This window comes from Tiliqua scincoides, chromosome 2, assembly GCF_035046505.1.
Source record: "Tiliqua scincoides isolate rTilSci1 chromosome 2, rTilSci1.hap2, whole genome shotgun sequence".
NCBI lineage: Eukaryota > Metazoa > Chordata > Lepidosauria > Squamata > Scincidae > Tiliqua > Tiliqua scincoides.
In genome coordinates, this window is record NC_089822.1 from 55,580,540 (window position 1) to 55,608,247 (window position 27,708).

The 27,708-nt window shown below is 43.8% G+C and overlaps 1 long non-coding RNA gene across 2 annotated transcripts; it reads left to right on the plus strand.

The window, feature by feature from the left end:
• Nucleotides 1–287: 287 nt before the first annotated feature.
• Nucleotides 288–27,063, plus strand: LOC136641047 (uncharacterized). 2 transcript variants are annotated; one of them, XR_010793838.1, is made up of 4 exons: nt 288–380; nt 3,129–3,333; nt 23,056–23,148; nt 24,276–27,063. It is a non-coding gene; the product is annotated as an uncharacterized lncRNA (long non-coding RNA). The 2 variants fall into 2 exon arrangements; XR_010793837.1 differs by having other exon boundaries at nt 296–367.
• The last annotated feature ends 645 nt before the right edge of the window (nt 27,064–27,708 follow it).

Below are 27,708 nucleotides of genomic sequence, written 5' to 3' on the forward strand. Positions count from 1 at the left end.
TTTATTGTAGCAACATATTGTGTATCAGGCATTTTTAGACAGAATTCCCCCCCCCTTCAGTCTCCTCATAGCAAACATCGAGCAGTAAATGCGGCTATATGCTGTATGCTATAATGAGTGCTTACAGCCTATCATAGGTTGAACATGAAACTGTTCTCATGTCATTAAAAACTCAACTAGGCAGAAAGCTCCGAATGGAGCTGTTGACAAAGGGAGGGCAGAGAGCTCGGTGGCTTATCCTTAATGAGGTGTTGGCACTGGTTCTTGTCAAACAAGGAAAAAGGAGTGTAGGCTGAAGCACACTGGTGCAAACACAGCCCCATTCACAGTACAAAATGCATTCGATCCGGCACTGAAAGAGAGTGAGGTGAGCAACCAAGGTAACAAAAGTGTGTGTGTGTATGTGTGTATGTGTGTGTGTGTGTGTGTGTGTGTGTGTGTGTGTGTGTGTGTGTGTGTGAGAGAGAGAGAGAGAGAGAGAGAGAGAGAGAGAGATGCTGCTTGCAAGGGAAGTGTGGGGTGAATTGCAAGGCAGTTAAAACTTATCAGTTTCTAGACAGCAACAAGCTAACTCTCTTAATGCATTTCTCTTCTTGGTTTTCCAGATGAAAGGTCAAAGGGAGTCAGATTTATACGTTCTCTTCCTCTCTGTGCAGCACATATCTTGGTGGCACTGGAATGCTAAGGACCAAATCCTCTGCTCCTTGAATATAAAGGCCTTTCCCTGTCAAAGAGTGTCCATCCTCTCCCCCCCCCCCTCCCCCGCCAAAAATTATTTGTCAGAAGAGGTGGCAAACAGTGTGATATTAAAAGGTCACAGTAGCAATCCTGGCATGAATGTACATGTGGCAATATGCTGGACCTAATTCCTCTTGACTACACATTGCTCTTATACCATTATACATTCATTTGGCATCTTCAAACCGCTAATATGGGGGTTTATTAAAAGTCTGCTGATACGTGTTCCAAAATGTATACAAAGGCTGTGTGTTTTCACAATGTGTATCAACTGTGTACATTTAAGCCACCAGATGGTAGTTCTTATCACAAAAAGCACTTGTGTGTGTGTGTGTGTGTGTGTGTGTGTGTGTGTGTGTGTGTGTGTGTGTGTGTGTGTGAGAGAGAGAGAGAGAGAGAGAGAGAGAGAGAGAGAATGATATAGCTCTAAGTATACTTTCAAGAAATAAAAAAGATAAGAAAAATTAGCCTGCATATCACAGCTTACATTACCCATCTACTTAGGCAGAAAACAGCATATGTTCTACTGCTGTGGAAATGTAATAGGAGAAAAAGAAAATCAGATTGGAACAAAATGTGGAGATGTGATATTAAATACATGTTACATGAAAGGTGCTTTCAGTGCTGTAATGAAAGGGGATGTTGATGATGTTATTAATATACTGAGCCCGAATCTCATATGGCGCACAGAACAGATTTAGGTGCCATAATTGCTTCCCCCTTTCTGTTTTTTCCCCCCTTTGTATTGTAGAAATTATGTATCACTTGTATGTAAATCGAGGGCGTATTTTATTTATAGCGGTTATTTTCATGAGGCTCTCAGCTGTCATTGATGCAAAAGGGAGCCAGGTATTCTTAAAATTTTAATTAGCATATGCAAAAATCTATTAAAAGGATTATGACTGATGCATTTGGGATCATTCAAAAGGTTAGTCAAACTTTACTTAATTTTTTTCTTCATTGTTCTTCTTATTTTTCCTTCCCCACAAGGTGCAGCAAGGTAGATATCCTCCAGTTTTGCTTAGAAAGATTCAATTACTTTTAGAATGTGGTGTAAACATCTGCCGATGAGCCCTCTTAAGCATATTTTGCGTCAATATAAACTCTCTCCCCCTCCCCGCCTCCTCTTCCCTCCCCCCCTTGCCAACAGCAGAGAGGATAGATTCAAGGCAGCTTGTCTCAGCTCCAGCTCATTCCGCCTCTAGCACTGAACTCTTGGCAGGCAGCCAACCAATCTCCATTTCCCAATGAAGCTCTGATTCCATCTGCTCCAGCAGTGCAATATATTCCACTTCAGGTCAAAAGCGGGGAGCCAACAGTATTAACATTACACTAATCTGTAAAGACATTTTCACTAGCCTAGATAGGCTAATGTTACACTGAGCTTTAAAAGCTTCTAGGATAAGGAACAGCAGTAATTGTCAGGGAAATATACTGTATGTAGGGGATAGCAGGCCCGGATGCATGGCAGGCTGCTGAAATGAACGAGATAAGCACAGAGAGTTACCTGTTTGTAAAATTAAAATATTAAGATGGGTGGGAAAACAGGCATCTATTTTAGTCTGAGTGCTTAAAAAATGAACTTCAAACAGATACGCCACTGGAATGAAAAACTGGTAGGGCATAAGCCAACATTAGTTTCAGTTTTTGAAAATAATTAGTCTTGGAAAGCTACCGATAAAATGCTCTCACAGCCAAGCAAGTGCAGCTATTGTTTCCAGAAAGATATAGGCTCTTGCATATGTGGTGGATAAAATTGACTTATAATCAATTGCTTCTGAAATATGATGTCCCATGTATTTGGGGTTTTAGAAAGGTTCTCATAAAATACTACAGCATTACAGTTGAAATGGCTTAATGCATGCAATAGAAATTCAATATTTGCAATAAAAGCCAGACCTTTTTTTATTATTATTATTTCACCACCACCTCCCCCTAGCTCATCCTTTAGAAAGTAATTTAAGATTCATGCCTTTAGGCACATCAGAAACCATTAAGAACTACATTTCTGGAAGTAGGCATGTATAAAAATTCAATTTAAACTACTTTTTAAAAATAAATCTCGAAAAGAACAGGGATCTAGAAATTACGTACATGAGAATCCTCATGGTTAAATATTCAGTCCTTGTTTTTTTGGGGGGGGGGTATGGTTTTGATTCATATGTTACAGATGCAAAATGCCACGAAAGCAATTATACAATGGGGTTCCCACTGGATTACATGGAAACATAATGCTCTGAAATTGAAGATGAAATCACCTCAGAGCTTCCACGATTAGTGTGTGATTTATCCTAAGTACAAGGTTTGCTTATATTGGGAGCAATTTATTTTTACCAGTTTGGCTACCTCTTTGTGTTTTAATTAATATATATTGCTTAATTACTTGACAGACTTTGGCTTAATAAGTTCCCCAAAGAACTTAATTTCTGCAAAAGGATGTTTTGAATACAAGATCTTCTTATGCAAGCACTGGGAGCCTATATTTTCTATGATCGTTTACTTGAAACAGAGCACCGGAAATGGAGATGGAATCATTCAGTGCAGTATGAGAAGGGTTGTCAGATGGAATGCACCTAAAAACCTGAGATTTCTGAGGTAAGCCCTGATGATATCTCATAAGGTATATAGCATTCCACAGAATGTCTCTATTTTGAAACTGTGTTTCAGCAAATGCCTTCTTCTGAGATACAGAGAAAATTCTTTCAACAATATGCAGTCCCATATTGGGGACTGCGTATTTTCAGCCCTGGGGAAAACAGGAAATTTAGCACTGGAAAAGGCCCAGCAGCAACCCTTACTATGGTCTGAGATTCACAGCCCAATCCTGACCATGGCCTGAGATTCACAGCCCAATTCTATCCTCCTCACCCCTCTGCCACCAATGCACCCACCCCAAGGAGGTCTCCTTGGCCCTGTACCAGCTCTTTAGATGGCACAAGTCCAAGGAGCAAAAGGGAGTGCGCTGGCTGCTATCCAAGGGGGGAATAGGATCCCCCCTTTGATGCTACACACTAGGTGACACCCTTTACACCTCATCATGCCCCCAGCCTTTCCACTCTGCCCCCACCCCAGTCCATCCTCCCCACCAACCTATATTTTTTGGCAGGTGTTCTGTTTCCTGCCACTATGTGTGGGGCTGCTCTGGCTTCTCCACTGTCAGGCCAGTAGTGTGTGCCCCATTTCCAGGAGATAGGATTAGGCTGTAACTTTTGTAGGCTGCCAACCCAAGCAAAAAGAAAGCTTGGGAAATAGGTTAATAAGCCTGACTCTCTCTCTCTCTCTCTCTCTCTCTCTCTCTCTCTCTCTCTCTCTCTCTGTATATGTGCTTGCATACATGTACATGTACACAGAGAGTAGTTTCCATTCAAATCAGGAGAAAGACTGGTTTTACAAGGTTTTGATCTAACTTGGAAGATCTGTGCTAAGTTTAGATAAAAGTGCATCAACTTCAGTGCATATAGCCTTTTAGAATACTTTATGTCCTCATCACTATACTAAGCATGTGTCGCTGACAGGCAGCCTGTTCAGTCTAGCAGATAACAAATGTGTTCAGATGGCCGTTGGGCCTGGCCATTCCACATGCGCGAGAAGCGATTGTATTCCATTCCTCTGATTATATACAGACAGGCAGAAAGTGCTCATGGAGCTGTAATTGACTCAGTTATGAAACATCTTCACCTGTTATCCAGAGCTAAGTTGAATCATTGGAAATTGGAACAGTGGCTGTTTTCATGCCAGCTTAATTTGAGATGATACTGCTGCTCACTTAACACAGATGAATAGGTGTGTAGGATGAGACTTTAAACAGAAATGACACCCCAATGAATATTTTCTAGGAACTGTACTGCAGGAAGCCAGATTGAAGAACAACAGACAATTGTTAAAAGCTAAAGCGGGAGAGGGGGAGTGGGGCGAGGGGGATGATATGAGCAGAGAGGAGATTGAAGTTCTGCCATGTGTATCTATGCCCATAATGATGTCTAAAAGGGTGACAGCTTTTCACAGTGAACAGGTCTGATCCCCAAAGAGCTGAGGAGGTAGAAGCTATATCAGAATGAAGAGGAGAAATTGCGCCATCACAATGGCTAGAGAGCCAACTCTTTAAGAAGTCACTTTTTCTCTTCAAAATTAGCACCAACAATTTAGTGCGTCTACTGGCCTGGTAAATATTACACTACTTCAAACATGGGTGGCAATTCACTATTTAGGGACTTGGCATGGGTGCTAAAATGTAATCATCTTCTGCCTTGCGATGAGTAAACATTACAGCATTATGCTTACTTTTGACTAAATAAGGCATGTGCAGTATTTGATTTAGAAGTAGTCTGTGCCTGACATAGGAGAGGAATCTTGCAGATGAAATTTATCAAGGATTGTGTTTCAGCAGAAAATAACTTCACTGGTGAGCAATTTCCCCCCTCTCCCCGGTTTGCCACTGTGGTAAAGGGGCAGGGGTCATTTCCCTGTCCTACTTGGTGATGCCAAGAATTGCAGCTTGGAACCTTCTGCATAGAACACATGTGCTCTGTTGATGAGCTACAGTCCACTGCTTGCCTTGTCAGATGCCACTGACCTCAGTTTTTCTTATTTCTCCTGTCCCTCCTTCTCTAAGCCCTTGCCCCAGTTCTGCCCGTCCCTAGGAATGCACCAATTCCTCAAATGGTCACCATGGTGCCAATTCTTGTCTAGATTCTCTGACACAAGGGCAGTCCAGTTCATCACTGCCAGAGGCTTCCTCACCAAATCCTTCAATAGATTACTTTATAGATTGAGATAACTGAGATTGAGATGTCCAGCCAATTTGTTGTTTATTTACGCTTTGCAAAATGACCATGTTTAGAATCTGCTGGATCTTGCAGCAAGAACAGCAGAGCATAACAGCGGTCACACTTTTAAAAAAAATGGGAAGTGTCAGACCTCTGTGGTTGTTATTAACTCCATTATCAGTGAGCCAGTAAATAGAAAAGCGAGTGGATTGTCTGCCGCCTAGGATGAACCGCGCAGGAACCCGTTCAGTTTTATCAGTCAAACATCCAGTATTAAAAGGAATTCGTTCCCACCAATACTTTTTAAAATGGCTCCAGTATTTTTGGAAGCATCACTAGTTTGATAGTTGAGACTTGTGTTCTGTTTGACTTCCATCCTGAATATCTACACGAGGCATGGAATGTCCTTGTAGTGGTAAATTCATAGGGCATTTTGAATTTTCCGTTACTTGATACAGCAATGCAGTGTTCTAAATGTGGCATGAATTGGTGCTGTGATCTATTTGGCATGTGGATGTGGAGTTTCATTCCCAATAGGAATAGGAATAGTGAGGATTCCTTTTAATGCACTGAAATCCTCAGATCAAAACTGTGCTAATTTTTATTTTTTTAGCCTTTTTTAAAAACTTTTTTTGACCATTTTGTATTATCAAACATATTCAAAATATCTTGCGAAGTGAATGCTGGCTTCTAAAAATTGTGATGTTATTTGGCTTCTAAAAATGGTGAATTTTTACTTACCTCCCCATTGGCTGTTTGACCTCCAATGGATCACCTTAGGATAGGACCTTAGCATATACTGCTGCTGCTGAGGCCCTCCTCCTTCCCACCGTGAACCACCCACGATCCTCCTACTGTGGATCCATTTCCTGTGGTGGGTCACAGATTGCACACTGCCACCACATTACCTGCTGCAGCGGGCAATCTGTAACCCATCACAGGAAATGGAGTTTCTTGGCTACCACACCATTGCTAGCAGGTCACAGAATGGTGGTGAGGCCAGGACAATGGTACAGTGCACAGTGTACAGTGCATAAGTGATCTAACTCCTATGGTTCAGGAATAGAAAAACCCGTAATAGAAAAGAAAAACTGTAGTTCACATAATTTTTGGAGGGAAGGATGTGGGGCAAGTTTCTAACAGGCTCGCTAAATTTTCTGTCTGACAAGTATGGAATTTAAATATTTCTTTTTTCAAATTTATCACTTTGCCAATACTTTCTAAGTATTATGCAAAACAATCTACAAAGTTTAATTAATGACAAGTGATGTACAAAATGTGTGTTATCCTCCCATTGCCCTCTCAACCAGACACCTCCACAGTCAGGTGTTGCTCTTCTGCAGCTTTTTTTTTCTTTTTCACTGTCTGAGATTGAGCTCCAGCTGCTATGTCCACCTGTTTGAAATTGTCCTCTATGAGACACCATACATGCAATTTACAATGCCTCCCTGTTCCCACTACACTCAAATTTCCATTTAATAATCCATAGTGGTATCTTGGACTTTGTTTTCAGGACGTTCTACAATGACCATGCATGAAATATCTAACCTTTCAACCCAGAATTTTTGTTAACTTTTCTCTGGAAAAATAATTTCAAGCCATTACTAAGGTCATACCAAAAGGTCAAGTACTATCCATAGATAATTGTGATTTCTGTTGCTGGAAATGCATTTTACTGATCTCAGACAATCATGTACGGCATCCAGGGCATGTTCTTCCCTGCTTTAATTCTGATTGGGTTATCCAATGCAGGTAAACTCTCACCTCTTGATTTCTTGGAAAACTGAAAGCAAGACCTGGATTCAGGGAGATCTCATAACTCTTCAGTCAAAGGCAGAACAGCCCAGTTCACTCATTAGTTTCTAAGTGCAATAAGAAGTTTTGAGAGGACACAAGAGTCTCTCATCAAGCTGAAATTTCTGTAAAGTCATAAGTGAACATGCAGTAGTATGGTCTCAGATTCATTGTATGACTGTTTGACAGGAAGGTAATTTTGTGCCACTTCCTGTTCCCCAATGCTGGGGTCAGGAACTAGCCACAAGGTCTTGCTACTGTTATTAAGGAAACTGAGCTTTCTTCATTGTTTAGCAAGGCTCAATATAGGAATTCCATGATGAATTTGATAATGACCTTCATCCTAATAGGTCTAATCCTATCCAAGACCAGCCTGTGTGATGCACAAATACTGATGCAGTGGGGACCAGGCTGACTGGGATAGGTAAGTAAAGAAAAATATTACTTACCTTGTCCACCACTCCTTGGTGGGCCTTCTCAGATCTAGACCAGCTATTTTGCTGGTGTAGATCTCTTAAGGTGAAGGGGACATGTTGGGTCAAGGATGGGGGCTCCAGATTCTGCAGACACTGCTACCACTATGACCCTTCCAGCAATCTGCCCCTAGCTGAGCCCAGTCCCGCACCTCATCTTCTCCTGAACTTACCCCTCTTGGCTGGCCAGGGTCAGGCGACTGGCCAGCAGCCAATCTGCAGGTGACTATTGGCAGTCCGTAGCTTTTTGGACCTTGCACCAGTGGATGTGCTCCACAGAATGGGAAAGAGTCTGCCACATTAGCGGCCAAAGCTATGCTCCAATAGGATTGGGCCATTTGAATTCTTTTTGGCTTTGCCTGGTTGTCAGAACAGTGAGCTGTTCATAATGATCTATACGCTCTATAGCAATAGCTAAGGCAACCTGTCACTGAATGTATGTTGTTAAGAACATTTTTCTTCTGCAGTATACATCACTTTCAGCTTAACAAATCTGATTTCCAGCTGCCATTCTATTGCCTGTTTTCACCATGTTACAAGATCCTTCTGTTAAGACTGCCTCGATGGTATGTCTTAATTATTGTTGTGCTTTCTGCTCCTACATACAAGATTCTTTGATAACCATAGCTTGCTGGTGATGATTTCAAACAGGGACATGATCTCTTCCTGTTACCATAATCGGCACTGCAAAACATTCTCAGAATATTTAACCACATTGGGTAAAATACTTTCATTGCCCTAGTATACATCCTAAACACAGAAACTGCAACTGTGCTGGATGTTCAAATTAATAGTCAAAACTCCCTGGTTAATTCCCCTTTAGGAAAATTGAAATTCACGAGATGCATGTTATTTAGAAACTCTGAAAAACAAGTGTACCTTGTTTTTCTTCCAATTAAAGATATAATTCAGCAATGACAGTTTACGAGATTAGACTATAGAATAAAATGTGCCAGATTCTCCCTTCCTTATTGTATAATATGGTTTTCACGATTTTTATTTGCCACTGTTTGTCATATTGAAAGGGCATATCAGATTTCTAACCTACCAGTGACAGCTTCCGCCCCCCTCCAAAAAAAACTATTCATTCTATTGCTTTTCCCAGGGCAAGTGAGAAGGGAAAAAAATCAAATGTCAATAACTGCAGTTTTGAGAATCTATTCGAAGCAGTTGTTGCTACCAGCTAAAAGGATAAAAATGGAACTAGGTTAGGTACTCTGGAGGGAAACTGTGGAAATGACTTGTAACTAAGAGGATGTGACCCTCTGCATAATTCATAATCATTAGTCTAAGTGACACTTCTGCAGCATACGCACCAATGCCTTCCAATACGGCAGGTTGGAGTCTAAATGGTCCACTCAGCAGCCCTCACTTTGTGATCAGGTTTCTCTGAAAGGCAACTCTGAACGCTACATCTGCCTTGTGAGTGTGTGTGTGTGTGTGTGTGTTTTAAATAGTAAATATGCTGGTTCAGCTTCATCATGTGTGCAATTTAAGGGTCGCTCAAGTGATTCCTTAAAACTGCATAAAAGCAATTCACCGGTGCCTCAGAGACAGTATTGCCTGCTGTACGGCTCTGTGCATACATCTGCATGATTTCTCAGAGCTAATTCAAATTTAATGCATTGGTAATTCCTCTTCTGCAGAAGTCACCCAGCAGTAATCTGAAGGTTACAAGGCGATATTCCAGCTCCAATAACACTTCTCGAGCCGCATAAACCAGAAGGCAGGATTCTAATGGGCAGAGTTAAATTCGGCATAGCACATTTCTATTCTCTTTGCAACCTTAGTGTTAGTAGCAGCCTGATGTGATAAGCAGAATAAGGAGGCATGGGAGAGTTTATGTTGATTGCAAAGCAAATTGGCAGCAGTATTGTTGCGATAGCAGGGCATAATGGCCAAATTGTGAGGGCCAAATTTCAAGTTGCATCAATCCATCATTAGCCCTGACAGGCTCTTTGTCTTTCATCCATACAGCCACAGATCAGGAATTCAGCATAGGGGGATGGAACTCTAACTCTTTACCCCCACCAAAATCCCAATCCAAATTGCTCCCTTGTGATTACTCTTGCCCAAGGAGCAAAGCTTCTGAATTGTGGCAGGGGAAAAGGATCAAAACATTTCTCCCACCATGCTGTGGTCCCAGTTTCGTTTGGGCTTCCCAACAGTTGCTATTGATGAAAAAGTCAACCCATCAAGCCTGATGGCATATTTGACATCAATTATGCTGTTGCCCTCAATCAGTTGGTCAAGGACATTGAGAAAAAAAAGATACTCTGAAGCAGTTGGAAACGTCTGTGAACTAAACAGCACCAACAGACAATTGCTCAGATGAGTAACCACAGGGAACATTAGCATTTTTAAAATCTTACCTGAAACCAAGATCACTTTCTTTTTTGGTTTCATTCTTGTGAACAATTTACAGCCCAATCCTATCCAACTTTCCAGCACCAGAGCAACTGCAATGCAGTCCCAGGGTGAGGGAACAAATGTTCCCATACCTTAAGGAGGCCTCTGTGACTGTACCCCCAACACAGGAAGCAGTGCATACCCCATAGGCACAGTAGCACTGGCACTGGAAAACTGGATAGGATTGGGCCCTTAGTCAATGTGGTTATAACTCCTCTGCCTTAAGACTGCAATAAAACCCTGTCTTAAGATTGTAATAAAATACAGACTTTGGAGAGCCATTTCAATGGACTTTCCTTGTTGCTCCTTGCGTTTCCTTGCCATCTAGCTTGATGAAAAGTTCTGACCAACTCAAAAAAGCCAGCTGCTCAAGTTTTTGTTTCATTTTGTAGCCGAGTGGTGGAATACCTGCTTTGTATGTGGAAGGTCTCAAGATCAATCACTGGTCACTCTAGATGGAGCAGAAAACAATTCTTATTTGATGGCCTGAGAGCCATTGCTAGTCAAGGTCACCCATACTGCAGATCAACCAGTGTTCTGATGTTTGAATAATCTATGAGTGATGTTTATAATCTATAAACCAGTGATGTTTGAATAATCTATGAGTATCAGACATGCCTACAATTAAGTATGATTTCCCAGATGCTATCTATACACACAAGTTGGCTCCTGACATTTCCGGTTTGGTGCTGAAATATAGAGGCAGGAGTTGAAAGACAGGATTGTTTTTTCCCCACCAGGGACAACCCCAAGCAAGAAGCCAGCAACTCCAGACCTTGGATCCTATGCTGGCCCCATGATGATTTCGCCATTACTCTACCTACCCCAAAACCCTTCCCAAAACCATTAAGCATGCTTCAATATGATGTACCTTGTGCGCCACTTTTCAGGTAGTTTGGCTCAATTGTGTGGAAAGGCTTTCTGCCAGAATTGTCTTATGTTAAAAAAAAATAATTTTGCTGTGATCATTCCAACTATTTGCCACCAGGTTCCATCATGAATGTGGGCCTCCCTGGCTTACAAAGTTCTCTCCAAGCAAATCAATAGTAGGGGACAGCTCCAAACATGCACTCTAAAATAACAGATTCCTGCCCTCTCCATTGAAAAAAGGGGGAAAATACTCAGGCAGGAACCTTGGATGGGTGCCTTTAACAGATTTCCACTCCTCCACACCTGGTCAGCTTTTATTGTTTTCCTTAGGATCACTGTTCAGCTTGTCAGTTGAATTTTTGGTGGGGAAAAAGACAGGTAGAATGCTGCATTTTGCAAAAATTCTTTGCTATATAGTAATTTTCAAAGATAAAAAAAAAAGCCCACAAAACTGTTTCTTTTGGCTTACAGGTTCCCTTGAAAATGAACTGCATCTGAGCCTTTTACAAATCTGATATTAATTACATGCCAGGCATACTATGTTGGTGGAAAAGAGACATTTTGTTGAATGACTTATGAATGTCAAGGATGACTTATTACCTTCTGCACATTTAAAAGGAAAGCTAATATGATTTCTTATAGTAAAACCCTCAGTGACAGCTTCTCCATAGAGTCAATTACACTGCTGTGAGCTTTCCAACAGACTTATTTTTCACACTCACAGGGAACATGATGAACAAACATCTCCATAGTGATCGAGAGCTGAGTTTTTCCCCTCCCCCATTTTTTGTAGGGCTTGCATGTTGCCTAATGAACCAAAGGGGGAGACAAGGCCAGCCCCTTGTTGCAGCATGATTTGCGTACATGATTTATGTTGTTCCTTTGACATCATCCATATGACTTATTCTGTAAGACTGGCCATAGAATTGATAAGGTTTGTATTATTTTATAGATTCTGCCTCTGAGGAAACACCCAGACCTGCAGCTCTTGGTTGGGGGGGGGGGGGCTTGTCTCCTCCCAAGTTCTGTTTTCTTGCTATTGTAAAGATAGCAGCAGGATACAGAGAGAAAAGCCCTTCTTTGTTGTTGTTTCTGTGTTGTTGTTTCTGTGACAGTGCTTTACACAGTGTTATGGATACCACCGCTATCCACCACAGTATGGTAAATGATACTTGGCCTTATCAATCATTGTACATATGTATGAAGCACTGTCATTGCCGCTGGAACTATGCAGCATTTCTCTACCTGGGCCAACCCCATCAGAAGTGGAGATGGCGGCAACCAGACACCATTTGAAAGAGGTGCAAGTTGGAGAGGGAGGTATGAATTGGGGAGGAACCGGTTGGCGGCAATAACTGGAGAAGTCTTCCTATTGGTGTAGCGAGCAGCACCTGTCTGCATGGGAGGCCACCACTGCAGCCTTACTGGAAGTAGCGGCACATGGAATGAAAGTGGCACTCATAAAAGTGGTACTCAAAATGGTGGTCGAGGAAGAGAGAGAGATTTTGGAAATCCTGGCTAGGCTTAAGAAATTAATCCATCTTATCCATCTATCTACAGTGGTCTAGAAGATGCAGGCTGCAATCCTATCTGCACATACCTGGAAGTAAGCCCCACTGATTAAAATTGGGCTTGTAGTGACAGGTGCTAAGACTTACAGTGGAGTTCATTAGGAATTATAAGGGCTGGTTTCCCCACAAATTTTTCCTTCTTTCTCTTCTTTCCCAAGCTGGTTTTCCCTTCTTCCCCACAAGAAGTAGAGGACTTAGTGGAGGTGGGTGACCCTCTTTCCCCAAGCATGCTAGGTAACTCAGTGGTCAGCCTGCTGGGAAGGTACACTCTTTCAGCATGATATTGTACTATTAGGGCAGGATATATTCCAGCCATTTTCAGCCACTGTGCCATGGCACACTGGTGTGCCGTGAATAGTCTTCAGGTGTGCTGCGGGAGTTTGGGAGAGGTTCATTTATTAGTAGGGCCATTGGGGGGTGTGAGCCCCCACCGGCAACATAGCGTGCCTTGTAAAAAAAACAGATGGTGTGCCTTGACAATTTTAGTACCTTGTCAGTGTGTCATCAGATGAAAAAGGTTGAAAATAACTGCTATATTCTGTAAAGCTAGCAAATTCAAACTGAGTCTTACTATGCAAACCCCCCCCCCCATGGAAGATCAGGAGATCACTGGGCTGATGATGTGGTGTTGAAAACAGAGGGGGACATTGAGACTCTGCCTGACAGATCTGTGTTGGACCCATCCAAGGACAGACGTGGGGATGCTGCGGGGTTGCCACTGGACTGGGAAGATTCTGTTGGACGGTGCTTTGAAGTTTGCTGTGAACTTGCACTAAGCTAAGTTCTGGGAGAAGGGAGAGCCTCTGGACAACAAAAATTGCCAGGGAGTGTTTGTGTAGTAATAAATTTTGTTAATTGCTCTCAAACTGGTAAGAGTGTTCTGTAGTAGATCCTTTGCACACCACAGCTGCCATTTCTGGAGAAGGGGAGGTGTTAATTAGCCAGAAAGTGGGCATTGGGAGGGAGACGGAATATAGTTTGGATGGGACCCCCCCCCCCCGAAAAATCCAGAGAAATGTGCAAAAATAACTGCTGATCCCCACAAGATACCTGACAGAAAATAACCAGTCTTTAAGTAAGAGCCATAAGCTTGAACTTGGTACTTTGTAACTGTTTTATAAGATGGAAATCTTGGTTTATTTCAGGTGAGATAAAATTCTATGTTTTCTTTTTTTTAAAAAAATGTCTGTTGAGCAGTTTTCTCAAGAGACCTGTGGACGTAAATAGTCTATTTACAGACATGAACAGTGGGAGCAAAAGAAATTACCCTCTCCTTAGCTGATATTTGTTTGGTGCCTGCGATTGGCTATAGCAGGAATGTCTGTTTGCATGAATTGTGCTAACTGCTCTTATGCCTGTGGAGAGAGGGTGACATATTTTAGGCCTGACCCATAAAAGGGGACTGGACCAACATGGCTTGTAGATGTTGTGTAAAAACCCTTTTAAGGTACTGCAGTGTGTATCTCTCTTAAGACCATGACTGGAGCCCTGCCTCTTGATCTCCTTGGGTGGCTGGTGGCATTTAAGCACCTTTGGTTTCAGCTTCTCAACTGGTCTGATTAACTAAAGGCAAATGAAGCATGTCACTTATATAGGAGCAGTCACCAAGGCACCTATGCCATAAATAGGACTGGAAAAGAACATGAACTAGAGTGTCATAGTTTTAGATGGTGTAATTGTTTGACAATACCTTCTAGCCATTTAAAATGGAGATGAAGGGTTTTATCATCGGGCAGCCCAATCCTGAGCTACCTGGGGTGCCCAGCCTTGGCGGCACCAAGAACAGCTGCTGCTGGATCCTGTGCACCTTGGGCTACCGCAGGCAGCACCTTGGGAAAAGGGAACTTTCATCTCCAGGTAAGGGAAGTGGCCCCGCAATGGAGCTACTCGCTTTACTGCCGACCAAAAGGTTGGCAGTAAAATAAAGGCGTTTGGGCGCCGAGCCCTTCATGAACACCTTCAATCCGGTGGAGTGGAGCTCCACAGACCTGCCACCCTCCCTCCCCTGGCACACTTCCTGCCTGCCCCCTCCTTGCACCCTGCCTCCCTGTCACACCTCTCCCCAACCTGTCTCCACCCCCCGCCGGCCTCCCCCTTCCCCGGAACACCTCCTCCCCCCCCCGTCCATGAGACCACTGAGCCACGGAGGCTGGGCACCGGCTGGAGCTGGGCTAGCACGGGCAGTAGCCCTGCAGTGAGACTCATAAACGTGCCTCACGGCACATTTGCAACAGTGTGCAGTGGCACGAAGCCATGGCACTGAGCTCAGGTTTGGGTTCTAAGTCGTATCATCTAAATATGATGAGTTTCATTTTGTTGATCCTGTGAAAGCATACGTTACTAGGAAGCACAACTTGCCTTGGTTAAGGTCAAGCTAGACAGGATGGTAAATGTGTCTTTGCATTTCTGTTGTTTAAAAAATAGCAGTCAGAGGGTGCCTCATTCCAAGCTGGCACCATGGCATGTGGGTGGTGATGATTCTGCACTCTTGGCCAGTGCAGCATCCACTGCTCCAGCAGAGCGCAAGGTTAGGATTGTGCTCTGAGTAGCAAATCATGAACACACTACTTCAAATTCTGACTCTATCACCAGCCCATAGCATGCAGCGCCACTGGCAGAGCACATGCTGGATGCTGTGATAAGTGGGTAGCCAGCCTTCAAGAGCTATTTTTTACTTACCTCCCCATAGGCCACCTGGCCTCCAACAGATCTCATGAGATCTCATTTCAAGAGAGTTAGGGGGCTGTCAGGCTGGGAAAAGAGCAATAGGATCTCAGTGTGTGCTACTGCTGCTGAGATTCTCCCCCTCCTGCTCCAAAGCCCAGTCCTTGCCCCTCAACTTCCACGATCCTCCCCCAAACTGGTCTCACCACCAACCACCTGTTACAGCACAGGTTCTGCAGCCTGCTGCCCCCACTACCATCAGGTGCTTCCCTGCAGCATCAGGGCTTCTAGCACCATCATTAGAGAACCACCTGCTGTCAGAGCAGAACATGTGACTGCAGCAGAGGCATCGTCTGTTTAAGGCCGCCATAGGATTCGGCAGTTACTTATCTTATGGGGTTGTTGTAAGGATAACATCCAGATAATACATGGGAAGTGCTTTGCAAACTGCAGACACTGAACCAATTATAGTCATTCTCATTTAGTTCCCATGCATTTATTCCGAGAACCAAAGACTTCCTTCCCCATCTCCATATGACTCCCACCATAAAATGATGTCACAGATCACCCCAGCAGCACACTGATAAAAATAAATGAAGTACAAATATCCTTTTGGGCTGTCATGTATCCATCTTGCAGCAGAGGAAGGCACATAATGAACATGGCAAAGCAATGAAAGCTATTGCGCTTGGTACATGCAGCTCTGTAATCAGCTGAGCTTTCCTTTCCTTGTCTAATTAAATATATGACCTCAAAAGGACTAAAGCAAAACAAGAAGCCAAGCAGCATTAAAGCTGTTCTGCTTTAGCATCAAGGCAATATATTTTATCATTTCTACCAGGAGAGGAAGGATTAATTATGTTTCATGTCCTTTGGTTTACAAGTACTGCAGTGACTGCTGTTTGATGAAACAAATCAAGGAGCATTCTGGAAACAGCGAACATTGTACAGTGCTGAATACATTATTGCACCAATAGTGTGCACATGTGTGCATGAATGCATGTAAATACACACACACACACACACACACACACACACACACACACACACAAAGAGCCTGATCGGTATTGCCCTTGTGAACCGCAGCTCAGGAGTGGAGTATACCAAATGGATGATGTTATTGAAGTAGAGAGCAGAACAAGAGGAGCTGAGGGAGAAGTAATCTGGCATATTGCATGAGAAAATTACATTATTATCTGAAAGTAGATTGGTTTACTTGCCCTGTACTCACAAACCCCTTTCCCTTGATAATCATCTTCACACTCAACTGCACTTCATAGCTTGTTTACCATGTTGCAATGATATTTGGTCCCTAAGTTTATTTGATGTTGGCCATTTGAAAACATTATCATTTAAATTAGTTTCTGTAACTAATGAGCATATGTTTCGCAGTGAACAAGCAGATGAAAATTTTAAACCTAAAAAAAAAAAAATCTTGTCACTAAATATGATCTATATATTTGGATACCAAACAACACCCTCTAGAATCCCGATCCTGAATATATGAATATAGAAGAGAGGTTCTGCAACCAAACGCAGCAGTATATCAGCAGCCCTTAACATCTGTGCTCTGATTTTTTGCTTGGATTAGTAGGACATATAGGACAAAGCATGCATTTTATGAAGTGTCTCCCCCCTTTATCTCTTCCTTTATTCATTCTACCCTCACCTTTATCTCTGTTGCCAGTTACTCATACTCTCCAGCTTGTCCCCTCCATTCACCTCTCCTTTATTCTAGTGTTCTCCCCATAGACTCCTTTCTCTCTTTTTTCCTTCCAATTGGGATAGCTTGCCCCTCATTTTTTCTCTATTGTTCTTTAATCACTCCTTTGCCCCCCCCTCTCCAGTTTCTCCCTCCTCTTATACACCTTTTTTTCCTAGTCTAGCTATTCATTCTTTCCACACCTTTCTCCCACTATCTCAGTCTTTCTCAAACTGTGGGTCGGGACCACTAGGTGGGTCGCAAGCCAATTTCAGGTGGGTCCCCATTCATTTCAATATTTTATTTTTAATTTATTAGACCTGATGCTACCATGGTATGTGACTGGTTTTGGGGAAATGTTACAGACCTGTACTTTCAACTAGCTAGTAGTTGCTGGCAACCTTCAGTCTCGAAAGACTATGGAATCGCACTCTGAATGGTGGTTCTGGCACAGCGTCTAGTGTGGCTGAAAAGGCCAATTTGGGAGTGACAATCCCTTCCACACCAGGAGCAAGTGCAGTCTGTCTCTGGTCTGTCTCCCTGGCTATGGGCCTTCCTTCTTTGCCTCTTTGCCTCAGTCTGTTGGCCAAGTGTCTCTTCAAACTGGAAGAGGCCATGCTGCACAGCCTGCTTTCAAGCGGGCCGCTCAGAGGCCAGGGTTTCCCACCTGTTGAGGTCCACTCCTAAGGCCTTCAGATCCCTCTTGCAGATGTCCTTGTATCACAGCTGTGGTCTACCTGTAGGGCGCTTTTCTTGCACGAGTTCTCCATAGAGGAGATCCTTTGGGATCCGGCCATCATCCATTCTCACAACGTGACCGAGCCAACGCAGGCGTCTCTGTTTCAGCAGAGCATACATGCTAGGGATTCCAGCTCATTCCAGGACTGTGTTGTTTGGAACTTTGTCCTGCCAGGTGATGCCAAGGATGCGTCGGAGGCAGCGCATGTGGAAAGCGCTCAGTTTCCTCTCCTGTTGTGAGTGAAGAGTCCATGACTCGCTGCAGAACAGAAGTGTACTCAGGACGCAAGCTCTAGCTAGTATGTCTATTCTTTTAACAATGATAGTCAATGGCACTTACTCCTGGGTAAGTGTGGGTAGGATTGCAGCCTAGGATTGTTAAAAATGTTCCTGCTTGATGATGTCACTTCTGGTCATGACATCACATCCAGTGGGTCCTGACAGATTCTCATCCTAAAAAGTGGGTCCCAATGCTAAACTTGTGAGAACCACTGCACTATCCCTTTCTAATCTGCCGTCTGTGTTTTTTTAAATATATCTCCATTTCCATTCATTCTCCCCCAAAAATATTCCTCACATTTGTTTTCCCTTTGTTTCTGCTGTTGTAACTGTCTCATGAGGTTTATATCTGGAGCTTCCAAGTGAAGGCTGCAGCTAGGCTGTACAGGTGTCCTCCAGTATCCACGGATCTGGTAGCAGCAGGTTCACTTATGCATGGTTCTCACACCCCCCCCCATTACCTTCATTTTTCTGTATTAGCAGTGGAAGAAGCATTTTCTTCCTGTTTCCTGTTAACATTCAGTTACAGCCCAATCCTATGCATGTCTACTCAGAAGTAAGTCCCATTAGTGTCAATGGGGCTTACTCCCAGGAAAGTGTGGCTAGGATTGGGCTATCAGTCTCCTCCTCTAGTGTGCAGGCTGCCCGCCTTCATGCTGCATTCCTCAGTTAAGCAAGAAACGGTTCCTCTGTTAAGCAAGAAAATGTGTGCTTCCACTGCTAATAAAGAAAAATGAAGGGAATGTGTGCAGGGGGGTGTGGAGGTCACAGAGTATTGTACTTTATATAGGATTCCCCCATTTCTATGGTTTCCATATCTGTAGTGTGGAGGCAGAATGGAATCTCCACAGATATGGGGGGTCCCTGTATTTTATTCTGGAGTGTTTGTATCTGTTGGTTGGCACTGAGTAAGTAACAGCAGCTTCTGGGCTGGTTTATGGAATCCAACATCCTACTTGGGTAAACTTTTAATTCCCTCATCTCATGTGAGTATGTACATATTCAGTAATCCCCCCATTCAAATTCAGAATACTGGTTTCAAATTCAAATTTATCTCCTTTGGTGATTTTTTTTTTCTTGTTTCAAAATGCACAATCTACAATTTCCAAATATGTTGATGCTTAAGTTTTTTTGAGGGTGATTCCATTTGCCTCACAGATGTATCTGCACAGAAGTCAGGTGTGGGCTGTTCAAGGGAGAAATTGACTGAATAAAACCACTGAGTTCCATGAGAATTGCTTTCTTATAACTATGTTGAGAACTGAAATCAGGCAGCCTTATCTTGGGCTACCTGGAGCACGGGGCTGTCACAGTGCCCAAATGGCTACCACGGCATCCAATGTGCCCTGGGTAGCCACCACCATCTCATCGGGAGAAGGTAACTTTCATCCCCTTTCCCTGAGTAAGGGAAGTAGCTCCACAATGGGGCTGTTCGATTCTATGGCAGCTCTGGAGCTGGTGCAGAATCAGAGAGTCCCATGTCAAGCTGTGCAGCCCCACATGGGGCTCAGGATTCAGTGGAGCTGAACTCCACTGGTCCCACCGCCTCCCCCGCTCCCCATCTTTGCTGTCTGTCTAGTGATCCAGACCCTCTGACACTTGGGTAAGAGCCCTCTTCCCCCTGGGAGGGTGGAGCCCCATGGCTTGACTGACATCACAGGCCCCTGGATGCAGTAGCTCAATGAAATAGTATATAGGCCCAAAAATAGTATACAGGCCTCAAAGAGCAGAAAGTGGAAGCTTGTTCTATTCAAAACAGTAGACATGGACCATCTTCAGTATGGAAGGTAGAGTCAGAACAAATGTGACTTACCCCACATGGTTTTGATGCTCTCGTGGTTACAATTCCACATGGATATTTTCACCTGTGGTTTGTTTGCTCATACAGTTGACAGTGTTGCTTTCTTTCCTTTCCTAAAAGTGTAATTACAGTCTTATCCACCTGCTTCATATGACATTTGATGGGGAATTCACGTGGTAATGAATCATGTGTGTCTACTCAGAAGCTGACCTGTATATTTCCACCAGATGATTGAAATAGGCGGGGGAGGGACCTGTCTGAGATTTTTCATGGCTGAATGGCTCCATTCTCGGAAAGTATGAGTGCATTTCCAAGTCGAAAACAACCATGGAACAAACCTCAAGTGAGTAAATTCCCACAGAATAATTGAGCGTTTGTTCTGACTCTCCGTTTATGAAATATAGTAATTAAAATAATTAATAGTTATAAATCTGGATTCAGTTTCTCAAAAGCTAGAGAACAGCAGTTACATTAGAAGTTGCGTATCTGGCAGTGATGGGCAGCAATTTCCACAAATTGAGAGCTGATGTTAATGGCGTTTGAATATTATTATTTTAGTTCTTCAGGAATGCTTTCATTGCAATAGCAGCTATTTTACTTCAGTGGGTCTTTGAGCCTTGCAGAATCCTTCCCTTCCACTGAACACTGAAAGGCATCCCCAGGTTTGCTAACAAATTTTGAGTTTTAACACAGGCACAGCCAGTTGCTTACCTCCCATAGACTTCTCTGGGGCAAAAGCCCCAGGTCCCAGCCACTGTTTCTGGGACAGTTTCTGGGACAGAAACTGTGTTTCTGGTTTTCCAGAAGCATAGTTGAAAGCGTCAGGGAACCTCACAGAGGTTTTCCCAATGCAGCTCGCGTGAGGCTCCATGAGCATCTGGTGACTAAGGGGGGGATTTCTGCACGGAGGGGTGGTGATAGCCCATGGGGGGTGCCATTGCGTAGCTTTGCCCCAGGCGTGGGGCTGTGGAGGTCCACGGCTGGCCACAGCACTTTCCATGCTGAATAAGCTGCAGAGGTAAGACCCAGGGAATTGCAAAACCCATGTTTTGCGTAGGTGTGAGCTGCATTGCCATGGTATTCATATGGTTTTGCAAGCTAGTACAAAGTGCACAAAGTTTAGTACAAAGTAAAAATATTAGCCTCTTTTTCAAAACATGTTACATTTTTAAAAAAACCTAGTCCTATCTAAATGCTGCTGCTAATATACAAGTTGCATCACTGGAGCACATGCTGCAACCTGCAGGGGTGGGGGGGGTGGGGGTCCCAGAGGTCTCTTCCATGTAAGGGAACATTTGTTTCCTTGCCTGCAGATAAGCACTCATTGCTATAGTGGGTCTATTTGGACCTGCTCCAGGCCTAAGTAGACTCAGGAAAGTGAATTAAAGGCAGGAATGGGGATAGGAAATCGGCAAGGCTACTGCCACTGATATTATCCCATCAACAAACACCCTCCCAGTCCTGGTCTCCACCCCATTCCTCCACCTCCCCTCCCCATTCTGCTCAGCCCCTAGTCACTGCCCATGCCCGGAGCCAACTTACTGGCACTGTGGCTTCTCCACAGTCTGCTGGTTTACCGACACAACTGTAGCAAGGCTGCATAGAATGGCAGATAGCACTTTGCAACCACCATAAAGCACACTGCACTATGGAATGTGAGTTCCAGTGGTACAGCAGGCCCATAGGATTGGGTCATTGATGATCTAGTGCAGCTCACTTGAGACTTTGGCAACTATATAGCAATGCATAGCAAGCATTTAAATTGCTTCCACTGAAGGTTTATGAGCACAATAACACAAGTACAGTTTAAGAAAATATGTACTGTACAGTCTTCCTACTTTATGAGAGATTCTGTTACACTGAAACTCGGTTTCCTCCATGGTGTTCAGGGCCATTCATAGCTCCCAAAAGTAGAACGGAGCCATTAAAAAATAGCATGTGTCATAATGAACCTTTTTGGGCTCTTGAGTTCATTATACAGCTTCTAATTAAATGCATCAAGACTGAATAAAGAGTTTATTATTTGTCAAGCTTAGTAAGATTTTACAAAGACACTTGCATTGATTTGTAGTGAAAGGCCAAATTCTAGCACTTATGTCTCATTAAAGGCAGCAGAGCATGGCAAGATGAGGAGGATGTGTCTTGGCTGAAAGAAGACTGATTTTTGGGGGGAGAGGGGGGGCTTTTTCAGTTCCATTGTCCAGCATCCATTTAGTGTTGTTGTTTTTTTTTTTACATTAATGTTTTTTAAAGCCTAATAGTCATTTTTATTGGCCATTTAGCAAACCTTTTAAAATGGCTGTCGGGGTTAATCAAGTGGGTATTCAAAATGGATAACGCTATTTTTGAACTAATTCTCCTCTTCCTTACCTGATTGAAAAGCTCACAATAGTTCTTAGTCATGCAAAAGCCTTTGACTATACAAAAGCCATGTGCATGGTTCACCATTTCATTTCTGGTTATACCGTCATGCCTTGGCATCTGGATGGTTCTGTTCCCAGAACCCTTGCCAATGCCAAAACCTGTGGATAAACAAATCCATGGATCAGGGCATAACAGACCTCTGAATGTGACCAGAGAGGCACTGCAGTCACATCCTGAGGCCTCTGGAAGGCCTTAGAAAGGCACTTCGGTTAGAAAAGCACTTCTGGTTTTTTGTAAATAAACTGTGTGTGGCCTCCTTGGGCCTCAGAGCACCCTCCAGTTGGGACTGGAGCAGAGTTTCGGTCATGTTCAGAAGGTATAGGCTGGGCCTCAGTGCGGGTCGGGGGACCCACCTGAGTCAAATCCACAGATGCAAAATCTGCAGGTGACAAGGTCTGATGTATTTTTTCAGTGTCTTAAAAATATACACACAATAATGAGTTTGCTAGACAGATCTAGAATTATTTGTTCTTATGTCTCCCCCCCCCCCAACTGTCGTTAAATGCAGAATACAAGGCTATGGGATCTAACTAAGGAAGTTAGCATATGTAAGCATGATTTCACACATGTAATGTATGTTGGATCATGCATTCAAATGAATTTTGGAGTAGACATCCAAGTATGGGTACCATCTAGCTGTACTGCATGTTTTCAGGGGGCTACTCATTCAGATGTCTATCCCCCATCTCCATTCTGCAAAGTACTTCTTTTAAAAGTATGCCTAGAGCTGCAACAGCACAAAACACCCTAATCCAGGGATCTGTTTATAGAGATGAGCACCGTGATATAGTGTGCATGTGAATAACACTATTTTTATTTTTCCTAGGAAGGGAACAGATCTGCATGCACAGCAGGTTTGCTTCATTCATTTGAATGCACAAGGAGGCCTCTGCAAGTGAAGAAGCAGCCATAAAAAGAGGTAGAATGTGCTCATAAAATGTGCCCAGTTATAAGTGACCCAGTAGCACTTTTCTTTTTCATTTTTTTAAATTTTCTCTCACCCCCTGCCCTCTGCTGATCTGCCAGATATTGTATAAACAAACCTTGTCAACCTTAGGCCTTGCTGGAATGTATATGTGAGCTGCCCACTAAAGATTTGCATTTTAAACCAGGAAGTTTGAATTTTTGGTTAGGAGAAATATTTAAAAGGGAAACTCATTTCTAACTTCATCAGGGACATGCCATGATGTGCTGTGCTGAAGAGGCAGAGAACATTATGTGACCCAGATGTGACATAACACTTCCAAGTCACTAGGCCTCCGCATGCAACCATAACCTTGTTCCAGTCATGTCCAGAATATTTGTGAGGCCCATGTCCAGAGTCTTTCTGAGGCCTGCAGAAGCTGCACACATCAGAAAGGCTCCTGGACATGTCTGGACAACATCTCTGGTCACATCTGGAGTCCTACCAGTCCCTGCAGTGGCTTCCCGAGGGTGCAGGGAACCCTGTGTGACCCTCCGCAGGGCTCCCCAACCTTCAGAAAGTGAAAGCGGAGCGATCTAAAATGTAACTGCAGTTTATTCCTGGGCTGTTAAAAAAAAAGTATCCCCAAATTAGAAAATCTAGCTTCTTTGGGTTGAAAGGATGCAAATAAATCTAGAGAAATTTAGTGGCACCTCAATGCTTCTTCCATGGATTTCAGTGGGATTTCCATGTGTTTGATGCTCTCTGAATTGAACTAAACATTTATTTGAGAATTTAATCATGTTTGTCTGTCACATATAAAGAGAACAAAATGCTGCGATTCCAATAGCCAGAACATTCATAGGAAACCTCCTACTTAATAAAAACAAATCCTATTACAGTTGTCATCTTCACAATAAATTGATGTTTGCATTTTCTGCAGCTGTAAATTGAACAGAAGACTCGTGTTGTTCAGAATCCTCAATCCAAAGTAGGGTAATGCTTTTTTCTTTGGACCAGCCAAAAAGCAACAAGGCATCAGACAGTGAGCTTCCAAGTTCTACAGCTCTCTTCATCAGGTTAGATGGTATTTATCAAAGTACTACTCTTAATTCAAATTGTGTCTTTTCCTTTTAATACAGTGTTTCCCAACATTTGTCCTCCGCTGTACCACTTCACCTGGTTCACCTATTCAAAGTTTAATCGGAAATAACTGGCAATGACATCGGCAATGACATGGGTTGAGAGGCAACACGACAAATGCCAGTAAGAGGCTCAGAGTGGATGGGAAGGCTTTTTCGAGCATGGAATGCCTTGGAGCTCTGCCCACTGAGCCAAGCCCCCTGCCGCTGTTTGTTGTGTTCCTGGTCCCACTGCCTGGCAGCAGGGGTCCAGAGTTCCTGCGAGGAGCACCAGATACCACCACAAGTATCACTGGTGATACCCATACCACTGGGTGAGAAACACTGTTCTAATGGACCTAAACTATAGCTATGATTTTGTCAGTTGTTCAGAATGTAACTGAGTACACAAACTGGTTTATCAACACCATCTCTCTCTATCACATTCCCAAGTGGTTCATTAGACTAGACAGGGGTGTCCAAACTTTTTGGCAGGAGAGCCACATCATCTCTCTGACACTGTTGGGGCCAGGAAAAAAAAATTATTTACATTTCAAATTTGAATAAATTTACATAAATGAATATATTAGAGGTGGAACTTATATGAATGAATGATGGTCTTGCAATAGCTCAAGGCCTATAAAAGACCTTGCATGAAGCAAGGCCGGCCTTTCCTTCACTGCCACTGCTGCGTCACAGATGTGAAAGAGCAATCAGTGTAGGAAACCCTCATCCCACAGCTCACGCGAGACGTCAAACTGTCACCCTCACACTGAGAGCAGTTGCACTGGGCCAGCACAGGCTCCAGCAAGTCCTCGGAGGGCCAGAGGCTCATTGGAGACTGGGGGCTCCCTGCGGGCCAGATTAGGAGTCCCTGAGGGCTGCAATTGGCTCCCAGGCCAGGCTTTGGGCACCTCTGGACTAGAAGGACAAAGAGATATGTGGTTCCTGCAGACACAGCCTGTGCATGAAGCAAACATGTCTGTTCACATTGGGTGGCAAATTGGGGCCAAAGCAGAGGGGGCAGTGGACAGATACCCACCACCTCCACTCCACCACTCCAGATGGAGCTGATCTTACCAGCCCTTTCCTCTGTGTGGCTCTAAAATCAAAGCAGGAAATGCAGGACATGTTGGGATTGCTCCAACATGGTCTATTTTTCTTGCTTGGTGTAAAGCACCCACATGGAGAAAGGCATGTGAGATGAAAGCGGAGGGGGAGTGGGGGACAGAATGCTGTGCTTCAAGGATCAGAATTCAGCAATCCCGCCCACTTACCTGGCTTTGTGCTGGCTCTTGAAATGAAACAGGAAATGCCAAAAGCACTGGGATAGTTCTTCTGTTTCCTGCTTTGATTCAAGAGCCTGATGGAGGAAGTGGCAAGATCACTAATTCCTGCTTGTGGACTCAAAAAAATGTCAAGCACTCTGGGAGTGAGTTCAGCACGCTTCGCATTTTTCTGTCTTGATTCAAGAAGGAAGAAGCTGGGTAAAGGGTGCAGGAGCTGGAGGGCAGTGATGCTGGCCAGGGGGTGGCAGTGTTATTGGACTTCCTCATACAGGCTTCAGCCTGCCCTGGGTACCTGACAGACCAGCAGTGGCCCTCCCCAGCCCCATGCCTGGGGCCCCATGCCTGGGGCAGCCTCATGCCTGGGGCAATGGTCCGCAATGGCGCCCCCTTGCAGGCTACCACCGCCCCCGCGCAGAAATCTGCCCTACTCACCTGAGGTTCATGGAACCTCGCGTGATCTCCACCTGTGTCGGAGAAACCTCTAGGAGGCACAAATGAAGCAGTTTCCGCCCCCGTCAGGAGCCTCAGAGAGGCTTCTGCAGGGTCCTAGCACTTCACTCCTAGGACTTTGGCCCCATCAGAACTTCTGGTAGGTTCGCAACTGTGACAGACCTAGGTTGCAGTCCTATGTGCACTTAGCAGGAGTAAGCCTGACTGAACAGAGTGAACTTACTTCCAAGTGAACATGTACTGGATTGTGTTAAGTGATTGTTACAGTAGCTTTGATGGGCAAGAAGACCCCACCAATATTGGATATTGGATATACATTAATTATGGTTTCAAAGGTGTTAACTGTTCCCACAGCTAAGGCAAAGCAGCTAGGCTTGGGAGTCATGCTGACAAGCCCCTCCCTTTGAAATCCTCTTTTCCTTTGGGTCTGTCTACCCTAACCCCTTTGACTCTTGATTTCTTGTGCTTTCATCCAAGTGTATCCCGTTTAATTCTGGCATATTCCTCAGAACGTCATGGAATTTAAATGATCATTAAGCAACCCAGTACTAAAAATGATTTGCAGAACCACAAGGCAGCTGGATGACGTGAACACAAAGCACATACTGAGTACAGAACTTGCCAGCAAAGTCAGTCAATCTTCACAGAGTTCTCTGTTCATAATCACCATCTCTGTGTTGTGAGAGGACTAGGAGCCAGGTTGCGACTCTGGTTATTGGCAGAACATCCTCCTGCCACGGTAGCAGAGCCCAAACATTTGGCAGGCTCAGAACTTTGAGTGTGACAATGACATATCCTTTCTGAATAAATGCGAGCCAAAGCACCCCGCTCTACAGAGTGCTTCACAGTGAGCCATAAAACCAGCCCAAACCGCCAACCCTTCAAAAAGCATGACTGGCATCATGCACTCCCGGATCACAACTCACTGCAGAAAACATCCAATTTGGCTGAGTGCATCTTAATCCATTTCTAATTGTACAAACATTGTTCTCCTGTTTGGTTATAGAGTCAAACCGTTCCTTCATCAATTTAATAAACATAATCTTATTAAAACACAGTGCTTGTGTCAACTGTAGTTCCCTGTCCTCATTTAACCTGTGCGATGATACTGAATGAGCTGAAACAAGAAGGTGGGTAAAGTGTGTTTGCTTTATTTGTTTTTCTTTTTTAAAACACATCTCTTGGGCTCATACTTATTTTTGAGCCAATCATATGTGGAAGGAAGCAACCTTGCCGTGAGTCAGATGTTTGCTCCATTTAGCTCAGTATTGAGTGCACGTTGACTGACAGCCGCTCTCCAGCATTTCAGGCCCACTGATACATGTGTCTTAACAGATAATTTTTGAAGGCAGGCTTGCGGTGAAGCAGGAGGCCACCTCTCTGTACTGTGTCCAACTTCAGGCTAGAGTGCCCAAAAGTCATACACGCCCTTCAGTGCCTGGGAGGTGAGTCATATGACCAAAGAGATTGTGAATATGGACCTAAACAGAGTTTGGTTTGTAATGACAAGATCATATGGACATATCTCATATGGCCATCAGTCCACCTAGCTTAATCCATTCTTGCCTGGCCCACAGGTATACACATTTAGTCCCTGTTGCATATATGCAAAGGTGGGCAGAAATGGCTTCTCAACATGACTGATAACAGCTGTCTAGGATGTCCAATGGGGATTCCCTCCTGCCCCACCTGAAGATTCCAGGGATTGAAACTGG